Raw genomic sequence first — 11,304 nt, 5'->3', positions numbered from 1 at the left:
CGGTCTAACATGGCGGTCTAAAAAGGCGGTCGCAAGGTTGTAACGCTAACTCGCCCCAATAAGACGCCTGCACTGCAGGCTAAGAGTGCTTTTAACATGAAATTGGAGTCTAAATCAACACGAACGTACAGATATCAAAACCGCGGGGGAGAGCCAATCTATTGCTTTCTAAAGGCCTGCATCGTCCTAAATGGACTGAACAAGAGCTTCCTACATCGAGAATCGATTGAAATTCAAACAAACTAGGCCATAGTTAGCAGTAAGCGAACACTCAACATGTTGTCGTTACGTTAATTATCGCCCGGAAGCCACGCAAATAAATTTCTTCCGCGCTAGCGAATCACAGACAGTTCTGATACTTAGCTAAGCCGAGAACGCCTAAAATTGATAAAACAAGGAAATTCTACTCACGATCAGCGCTTAAACTCATGTTCTTCTCTCTCCTCGTGGCCATGTTTTGCTGGCAAATAGCAATGTCCCGGATGTACTTCAATTTTGTCGAGCGCGGAATGGCACATCCAGATTTCAACAGATTTTTTTCTAAGTCTTTAGCTACATCAAAGTTCAGAGCAAATGACGCCAACAGCAGCTAGAGATGTCTAGTCCATTGCACGTCTAAGCCCTAAATCGATGTGGCTAAAGAGTTTTGCCGTCTAAAGCAAGCACAACATTATCGCCACAGGGCAAACGGTCTACTGTTAGGGGACTAAATGTGACCCGTACAGTTTACACATCTCCTCAAGCCCGCCTCACGTACGATAATGGACGACGCTTACTAGCAAATCGTTAGACTTGGGCCTTCATTGGACTTAATGATGTCCTCGGGCAGACTTCCTTTAGACAGCAAATACAGAACGCTAATCGGTCGCTCCTTGTCAGAGTCACCGCGCGAACTGAATTCAGACGAGTGTAGCCTGGGCTAAACTTAAGGAAAATTGAAAAGGGGGCGGGGGGGGGGGGGGAGGGGTCGATAAATAATGAAAAAAATACCTAAATAAATGAAACATACGGCAAGGAGTTTCTACATTTCGTGCTAGGTAAGATTTACAAGCTGCTGCTGTCATAGCGAAAGCAGAAAAAAAGAAAAAAGCAAACAAACAAACAAAGAATGAAATGAAAAAAACAAAGAAATCAAAAAACACCTGATGCTTTTAACACCGTTTTCATAAATCCAGACATATATTTCAAGGGAACACGACTGCATGACCCAGAAAGGTCGAAAAACGAGCGTCTCTAATTTCTGTCGATCTTTCTAAAGCATTTAGAGTCAAACTAGGGAATTCCCTGAGCAGTTTAGGACATTCTGTGCCAATATATGTCTGAATTTATGAACACCGTGTTAAAGACTTTGCACCAAAATAGCGGGCATGTTTTTGGAAAATCGGTTAGATATATGTTCTTGTTTTTGTTTTTGTTTTTTTAAAGTACAATTTTATGAATAGCTGTAATTTATATGTAAACGCTGATCGCCAGTTAATACCAGTGATCCAGTGATCACTGATTGGTCTTTCAGGTTAAATAAAGTCTTTTATTTTTATGTTAAATAGGGTATCAAACAGGTATCAAATGTCTCAAATGTGGATAGTCACGACACCAACTCGCGCGGGTAACGCGCGAGATGAGTGAACGCTCCCAGCATTCTTTGCGACAACAGTTCCTCTAGGTTGTTGAACGGACTGAACGACTCCGAAAAAAGGCAGACTAAAAGGTTAATTTGTTCTTATTGACTGTGTATTTAGTACCTTTCTTTGTATTTCTTTCATGCTTTGTTCGTATGGAGGACTTTCTCCTTATCAGTGTACTGTTGTATATTCAGGGAAGAACTGCGCTTGGAGCTGGAGAGCTTTGTTGGCGATCTATTGAACTCTAATTGCAAGTAAGGTTTTTGGACAGACAAAATGTATTTGATTTATTTGATTTATCTTGTTAACTGTATTGATATGTATTTCTTCCCCTTTTGATCGGGTTCCAGCTTGCTTCTAAGTTAGCTTCGTTGTGTATGAAACATCATCATGTATGTCCCCCCACCCCCACCCCCATATGTGTATTTTCGTGAGTGTTGCTCCCCACCGGCGTTATCTTCAGTATTCTCGCGAGTGTTGCCCCCCCTCGCCCCCCCCCCCCCCACACGCACACACGCAGCAGACAAGATCAAATAAATAGAATGGCTATGTCTGCCTTAGAAGGTGAATAATTTTGTCTCAGATGAATTATTTGTCTTTGTTTAATCATAATGAGATTTTGTAGAGTAATTTAGCTGGAATGAGACAACACATGGCAATTAAACTTATGCGTAAACTACTATATATGTTTTGGAAATTAATTTGTTTGAAATGCTTTTACTTGTAATGTACATATTTGTATCAGTCAATTTGAAACCACCAGATCCTCTCCTTATGCCCACAGGGGAGGGGGTACTCCAAGAAAAATTGGGTGGGGGCACTTCCGAAAGCCCTTACCCTATTTAAGGGAAAAATCGATTTTTTTTTTTGCTACAATTTTTCCTACCCTATTAATGCCCTGACCAAAAATTTGATACCCTATTTAAGTACTGACCCCAATACTCTAGGTGTTTCAGACCCAGCAACATTTAAGAATGTTTTTCACATGCAATGCAAAGCTTGCAAACGATGTTACCATTTCAGCCAATTTCAGTTTATCAAGATAGGTTAAATTAAAGTAAGAAATTTCACCAACTACTGTATGTATTCTTACTACTAGTTTTCTCTAAGATTTTTCATGATGCTGATTTATTATCTGATATTTGTTGCGTGTATTGTTTGTAGTCGCCAACTGCCAAATGTATGATTTCTTATCCAAAATTAACATCTGCTTAAAATGCTCGTTTGCAGCCTGATATGTTTTTTCAATTGCAGTAACTGATCTTAGAGACCTAAAAACAATTTTACTAGAAATTAGACCTACAGGCAAACATTTCTGGATCAATGTTGGAGAAAATGATCACGCTATGAAAGGTCAAAATGCCAGGAAATTAGCTTATAATCAGTGCCTAGCCTTCAAAATGGTCTCAATTTTTGTGTTTTATAATTTAATTTTTTTTGTTTTGCCCAAGCTAGGTTTGCAATAAAAACTGAGATTAAGAGATACTTTTAAGCAGGAAAATTGTTTATACTTGTACATGAAAACCAAGTACCACAAATTTGGTCCATGAAATTGAACTAAATTTTGACAGGACACAACATTGTCGAAGCATTTAATTTTGAAAACTTGATGAAAATTCAGGTTTAAATTACATAGAAATCCGACAGTGCTGAATAACTGCTAAAAGATGATGTTTTAGTACTACGGGTTAGCTTTTCCAGCCACACTTATTATTTTGGCTTGCTAGCATTTGTAAAAAGTGTAATTTTAGGGTTGCGTTTTGCTTTTTGCAAAGCTAAATATGTACACGTAGGGATGTCTCAACAAGAAATTAATATTCAAACAACTTAGAAGTTACAGTTTTGAAACAAGTTACTTAGAACCTCCTTCCTGACAAAGTTTGAGAAAATCAGTTTTTTTCTATCCTGCATAAAGTATAGGTGATTATTACAGCAAGCTGCTGGTAATGTCTGGTCGCAAACACTCGATTTTGGATCTCATTGGTGACCAGAGAATTGCTATTTTGAACCCTGAAATCTTTACAATAAGCAGATATTTAGTAAATAGTACATTAAAACAATGATACATGTCAATTGAAATCACAACAAGCTAAAACTGTTTGACTTTTTTTTTTAAGGATGGTGCCTACATTTGTTAGTGTGCATACTTTCTGTGCATCACTCAAGGCATGGTTTAAGTGCCATGCGCACGCTGGGGTTGACATTGACGCAATCAACTACGCTACCAAATACATGACTAAAAGAAAGCAAAATTTTTGTACTGTGACCAAATCAAGTTTAATGAACCCGCACTTAAACCAGGAACACCAAAATAGCAGCATATTGCAAACCACTAAATGTTAACGTCTTCCAGCTGAAAACCCATCTGTTATCTGTCGAAAATTACACTAAAAGCCAACTGTAAACATGTACCTGCAGATGGCGTAGTGTGCACGCAAAACAAGTGCAAAATACGCAAATGTTTTACTTACAGGGGAGGTGACAGGAAAAAATGTAGTGGGCACCGTAAAAGTTTTCAAAAAAGATCAATAACTTTAAAAGACGTGTGGTTACTCCAACATTTTATGTTATGAAATGGAAGTGGCAAGCCTATTCAACACGTGATTAGTTTCTGGTTGTGAGCAAAAGGTATTTAGACTGTATTTTGGCTGAACCAGAAGAAGGCTGTCAGAGATGCTAAAAGTGCTGTTGCAATGATTTTGTTATTAAAAACAAACCAAAAATGGTTTTTATGTTACCATTTACAATGCAGTTTTAAGATCTTGATAAACGTGTTTGCTTTTCTGTTTGTAAAGACGAATTCAAAGGAAATCTGTGAAGAAATACCCTTTCCATCGTTTTTCAGAAAATGCTGATGTCAGCATTTTTGTTGAGATTCAAGGCTAATTATCTCGAAAAAATGCGTGGCTAGCCCCTTTTTTCTTTGTGGATTCCAATAGCCCTCGCAAAGATCTACTTTTTCTCATTGGTCCTAACCTGGTGCAAAAACTTTTGTATTTAGTAGGCACCGTCCTCAAGTACACTGTAAATCCCTCCTCTTTGAACAATGTTAAGGTATCTAATCATGGTAGGTGGATTGACAGTGTTTGGAAATCACACTCTTACGCTGGCGCTTTGAAAGAAAACCCCATCAACCTATACATTTTCTGAAAGCTTAATAGTTATAGAATACAAGCCTATCTTTGAAATTTTCTAAACAGTTATTGTCACATTGATATTAAAAAAAATACCCAGAAACACCGCCTCGCTTAAACTGGGTCACCTCCACACATGAATTATTGGAGCTGCGCAATTAACATCGGAAATGTTTTCTCACACCCTCATCACCCTCAAAAAGGGTGTTGGTGATTTTCCAGATGTGTTTTTTTTTTCTACACCCTCCTAAAATTTGATATTTTCAATGCGGACGTTTCCTTCCATGAAAGAAGCCATAACTTTGAAACAGAAGCGAAATTGAACAAAGCCTGACACTCTTTTTTGAAGGAGGTATCCTGAAACATACCTGCTGATTTGCAGCCAATTCCGTCAGAAGATGCGCGTAAACGAACTAAAAATGTTCATCCTCATTTGCAGACGAAAAACTTTTTATGAGATTGGTATTAAGTGCTAAAAATCCCCTATGCACTGACAGATGTCTGCATGGGTCAGTTTACCACAACAATGGGTTATGACAACTTGAAATAAGCAGACGTCCACAATTCTGCCACGGAAACCCATCGCATTGAAGTTGCCCGAGAAGCGACAAACTACCAAGAGCTTTATACAGGGTTGTATTTAAACTGCTGGGATTTCTTTTACTAAGAAGATTTCGTCAGTGGCATTGGTATTATGTTGCTCGAGTTTAGGCTTCTCCATTCTCCAGACATTTTTTGAAACCATGCCTGGTGAAGCCAAAAAGAGGAAATCTTGAGGTCTACATCGTCTACATCTACATCTGCGCTTGACATTCTCATGTCGGAATCGCATTTTCATGCAACTAGCACTTGTTGTATTTTGTCCTTCAGCTTCATTGGCTGGACTAGTGTCTGCAAGTTCCTTCAACCATTCTTCTTGGTTACAGTGCGACCCACGGTCGCTCAGAGCCAAAGATCTTGTTCAACGCTGAACCTGTGGGTTCCATCAGATTTTCGCCTCTTCGGTTTCTTCGAAGACAAAAATGGGCAAGAAGTTTTCTTGCGTTTTTGTACTGACAAAAAGAAAATTTGACAAGAACGAAAGCTAAGTTGCAATGAAACTACCAGATTGAGAACAGTTCGCGTGCACAAATTAAATATCACACCGCAATTTGCATTACATGTGACAACTGGTGGTGAATTTTAATTATAGGTGTCAACGTGAGAGGTTAATGAGATTCAAAAATAGTTTTTCTCTCCATTCCTTTTGCAAAATATTTATCTCAGTCAGTCTTCTCAGTTTGAACAGCAAAAGAAAGATTTTTCGCATTTTTCGAAAAACTCCACCTACCATGATACCTCAAAGGATATGTAGATTTGAAAGATTCCCATGAAACTTAAGGGGACAGTGTAATGCATTGTGCATGTGGTAAGTTTGGTTTACAACTTAAGAAATTTAGGCTGAAGTTTTCAAGTTTGTTTGACAAATTCAAAATGGTGATGAGTAGTGGAACAGGTGGAAACTAGCTGCGGTGTGTGAACAAGAGGCAACTGCAATCAGGAAAAGGTGTTTGATGAATACGTGAAAGAAGAGTGAGCCTTCATAAGCTTTGTGTCCAGCTGTCCGTCTTGAAAGTATTGTGAGTGAAAACTTGGATCAGTCTCTCACTGCCGATATGAAACCCCTGTCAGAATTGGTAAATAAGTTTGGAGCGGGTTGGTTGGGCTTGCTTTTTAGTGTTTCTCACGAATTCCCCTTTTGCAAAAATATTTGACAAAGTACATACGTTAAGGATCATGTAGCCTGCAGAACAGGTGGATTAGCAGGGCAGAAAGCGAAATGTGCCCACAAGCGTGAAGCGTGAGACAAAAAAAATTCGCCTGTTGTCACACCATTGTTTATGCTCTTCCAACTGTTTGCCTGGCAAATGGTTTTTGCTGATTGGTTGCTTTAAGTCATGTGAAGTCAGACATGTATATTTGTTTTCCATCAGCGATCACATGTGATACAATGTAGCTGACGACAGTGCGTAGCCCAACTGTGAAAACTTGCATTGACTTGCATGCAAATTTGATCTTGACCAAAGTGAGCGCAAGTCATTGCAGGTCAACGCAAGTGCACCCAAGGCCTGGCCAAACGAAATTGCAAGTAGACCCAAGTTTTGAGCTTTCCTCTACAGTACTTGCGGGTCCATTTGGCCAGGGCTTTACTATTGGAGTGTCACTACCTTCAATACTTGTTAACAGCAATGAAATTTAATTGCTATTTTCTTAGGGGGATCATTACCTTGAGTTAATCATTAGATTGTATAGGTTATAGTGACTACATGTATAATGTACATGTTTGATAAGTCTTGCACGGAACTCAAATTATTCTTAATCCCGTAGTTATTGCCATTTCGTTATGTTGTTGTAGTACAGTGGAACTCCACCTTGCAGTCACCTTGTTATTGTGCAACATTTTTTTGTCCTAACGAAATGCCCAATACATTTTTCTCTTAGAAAACCCATCTATAAATGCAGCCAGCCCTTTAATACAGCCAACTACCACATTTTGAAATCCCAACCTCTATAATCCCTTACAATCTTACCCTGTTTAAACGGCTACTCGGCCAGTTATATAGTAAATGGATTAAACCTAGGATTATCAGTAGTTTGTATGGTGTGATCATCTGGGTGAGGGTTATGTTCATCTTTCCAATCTAAATATTGTATGAACTGATTGAAGTTTCAGTTTGAAGTTTTTTAAAATTCTATCTGCATTCCAAATGTTTATAAAAGAACAGTGGTTCAGAAGTGCAATTGTAATATTAATATCTGTTACTTCTGTTTAAGACGTTACTCACTTCAGACCAGGCATGAAATTTGACCCTACCCCATTAATTCGGTCAACTCGTTAATACGGCCAAATTGTCATGGCCTGTTGGTGACTATTCACAGGGTTCCACTGTAGGTTGTTGGTAACCATTTATAATCCTTGGTGAAGTAAGTTACTGTTTGAGTAAAGTGCTGTGTTCAACATCATAACTCAAGGACTTTGGGAAGGCCTCTAATCTTAACCTGGGGACCATTTCACCTGGTGTTATGCCACTACACCATAGAGATTTGCACAGTATCTAAATTGTTCTATTTCTTCTTTTGAACAGCTAAAGACAAAATACCTGAGGACAAGACAGGTGGAGGATACTATCCACAAGCTTATTCTAGAGTGATGATTTTTTTTTTGCAATCCAGAACCCGGTAAACACTTGTGTTCTTATGCAATGATCAAATCAAAACTTGACCTATTTCCTACAAGGGATTCCCCCAAGGGCATTCCTACAGGGTACCCAAGTCATCAAATTCTACAGCAGAGAAAGAATTAAAATGCACCACTTTTAATTTATGCACTATTATTATAGGATCCAAATCAAAATCAGGGAAAGTTCAGGGAATAAATGGAGAAAATAGGAAGGTTCCCTTTTTTACTGTATCTTTCAAAACAAATAATAACTAGACCAAACTACTGAACTAACTCCATTCAAATTAAAACCTATAGTACAACACTCTTTCAATAAGTGACCACCAAACTAACTAAGAACAGACACTACTCAGCTTATACCAACAACTACTCACCCCTACAGTAGTTACTACAGTATTTCTTGATCTCAACAGAACCCACATGATGTTCTTCAAGCAGCCTCAACACAAACTTCACCAAAAGTAAACCAGTTGAATCAGACCATTACTGATCAGTCACTGATTACTACCTTTTCGTAATGGCTTGACAGGTTCTCAAAGCATCAATGCTTTTACACTAGACAAACTACTTAATGGTACTTGTCCACTTTTTTTCTTTGTGGCTGGCAACTTGACAGTTGTTCCTTTGTGCACCTCAGAATGGGACATACTGTAATGTATTCCTCAACCCCCCCCCCCCCCCCACTCTCCACCCTTGTCGTGATTTATATCCCAGGGTTCCCCAGGTTAAGGATTAGTTTTGAGTTGATCATTGCATTCCTTGATATAAACCAAGTTCTGCATTTAATCTTGAAATACCACAGACATGTAAATAATTTAAAATGCTCTCATTGGCTCATCCAGTAAATTACATGTAGTTTCAAAGTGGATAACATTTCATTTGGTTATATTTTATGTTTTTACTGTATTTCCTCCTTGAAACCCTTGTTGGACTTCCTGATTTTTGCCCATACATATGTAAGAAGGAGGAACAGGCTTAATAGTAATATCAAATATCAAAACTGCAATTTGTAGGTTGAAAAGGAGATTTGGAAAGACTTCCTTATTAGAATAGAGACTCAATATAATCAACCAATTCAAAGTTCTGGGATTGTACAAAACAATCATATGATCTGAATAAATAATATTTATCGCTGGCACCACCAGGAAATTCTGTCCTTTTTGACCTCAACGTGAAGAGCTTAGAAATTTATGGGTGAAAGAGTGCTGAGCTGCTGTTTAGCTGCTACACTGTAATATGAACACCCACCATATGGATCAAAACAGGGAAAAGAAAGAGATTGGGACTAATTATAAGGGATACTGGATAGAAGGAGTTGAAAGGAAATTCTGACTAAAATTCATCATCTAACACCCCCTCCCCCTTCCTCCTCCCCTTCCAATAACCTCAAGCAAACTGCAATATTTCGTCATTGTTGAAAAATTGTACTGGGGCAGGGGTTGGGTTGGTGTCCTTATACCGATGGGCCTGAGGATGAGTGGAAGAGATTGTTCTATGAAAATGTGAGAAATATGCGTACATGTACCCCTGATTGGTTTCACATTCTAGACAACACTTTGGCATACAGTCTGTCGGTGTAATAAGGGGGAGGGGAGAAGCATACTACAAGATAGCAATCTTGCAAGTTCATAGGTACATGTAACAAAGTACACCTGGGGATATGTACATTTTATGCTTTCTTGCCTCTAAACAAAAACTACAAAAAACCTCAATTTCTTATAGTTGAAGGGTTGCAGATAACCTTTAAGGCAGGTTGTCAAGAAGGAATTCCATGGATGGGTCAATAAATCTTTGACACAGAGATGGTGAGAATATTTTTTGTTGGGGGGGGGGGTGGGGGGAAGGTGGGGCTGGAGAGTATAATTCTGCTTTTATCCCTGATAGGGGTACTGTACAACAAGTAAAAATAAATGGGTAGGTTGGACTCTTTCCAGAGGGAATTGGCCAACTGGGGAAATACAGTAATTTTTCAGGAGAGTGAGAACATTTCTGAATGTAGATGAATTATCATTTCATTCATTCTTGTTCTATATGTGCATGTATATTTTAAAATATTTCTGCAGTCCAATTTTAAAGAAAATTTTTTTCCAAAAATTTCCTTTCTAGCGAGTGAAAAATGAAACTTGACATCAGAAGTCAAGAGTTTTTTTTCAACTCAAGAAAGGTCACTCCAAAAAGCTTACTTTTTTGTCTTTGCCCGTAGCAAGTAAACATTCAGGTTTTTCCTTTCACCGGAGTTTCAGCCTCTGAAATGCCTGCTATCCTAAAGAAATTTGTCTCGAAAGAAGTGACTTCAGAGGCCGCCATTTTGAAACTGTACTTGGCAGCCAGGCTGTGTTTATGTGACGTCATTTCTTTCGAATTGAAATTGGCGGGAAGGAGATAAACCTACAACTAACTTTCATCAAAATGTACTTTTTCCAGAGATTATCCACTTCACTATCTTCAATGCTATCATTTCTGAGTCTGGAGCATGTTTGGCTCAAAAAAATATGGCTCAAGGGCAGCCATAATACATAGTGGTAGTTAAAAGGCTTGTTGGAAACCATTTGGACAAAATCTCATGGACAGAGTGATGCAACGGAAATGCAGCCTGGCTGTTGAGCTACTGTTCAAAATGGCAGCAACAATGTCAAATTTTGGGCTTCCTTGGAGAAGAATTTCATAAAGAAAACCTGCACTTTAGAGGCTGAAACTACAGTGAGTGGCTAAACTTGGTGCAAGGTTTTTATTAGCGTTGACAAAAAACACGTTCATTTACGTTTTTTGGAGTGACCGTCCCAACAAGAGACTTCATTTTGTAGTCTAATGAAGTTTTGACTTGCTGAACAAAAACCCCGCTGTTGTGGCCACAGTGTCTTGATAAATTAATTGTTAAGAAAGTGAATATGATTTGGCAAATTGATAATTGAGTAACTGCTAAATTGAAGACTGCTTATCAAAACATTTTAAGGACTGATCGATTTTAGCAGTGGTTGTAACAGTTGATAACTAGAATAAAATTATTGAGTAACTAATTTTATTACTCTCTGAAAAGCTGTTTTACAAATTCTATGGCTTGTCTGTAATTATTTTTTGAAGAATTCTTTGTTTGTTTATTTACATTATTATTCACATTTTTCTCTAAGGTGTTATCCACTTTCAACAAATTTATTTAGAATGCATGTTATTGTTTGCGATATCTGTTAGTTTTCAGCTGACCTCTGTTTAGCTACGCATGTCTGTGGTATTTGTAGTTACTGTACAGTGGCCCATTGGTGCAAATATGACTTCACCATTAAGTTTATTTATTAACACTTATCCCTTCAGCATGAGTTTGAAAACAACA

The 11,304-nt window shown here is 38.2% G+C and overlaps 1 long non-coding RNA gene across 1 annotated transcript; it reads left to right on the top strand.

Moving 5' to 3' along the window:
• The first annotated feature begins 1,648 nt into the window (after window positions 1–1,648).
• LOC145478472 (uncharacterized) lies at window positions 1,649–8,652 on the top strand. Its single transcript, XR_014048268.1, has 3 exons — window positions 1,649–1,708; window positions 1,817–1,876; window positions 7,882–8,652. It is a non-coding gene; the product is annotated as an uncharacterized LOC145478472 (long non-coding RNA).
• Window positions 8,653–11,304: the final 2,652 nt, after the last annotated feature.

The sequence above is a fragment of the Orbicella franksi genome, chromosome 2, assembly GCF_964199315.1.
Source record: "Orbicella franksi chromosome 2, jaOrbFran1.1, whole genome shotgun sequence".
In the NCBI taxonomy this organism is placed as follows: domain Eukaryota; kingdom Metazoa; phylum Cnidaria; class Anthozoa; order Scleractinia; family Merulinidae; genus Orbicella; species Orbicella franksi.
The sequence above is the reverse complement of the archived record's forward strand: the minus strand, read 5'-3'. Positions and strand labels throughout refer to the sequence as shown.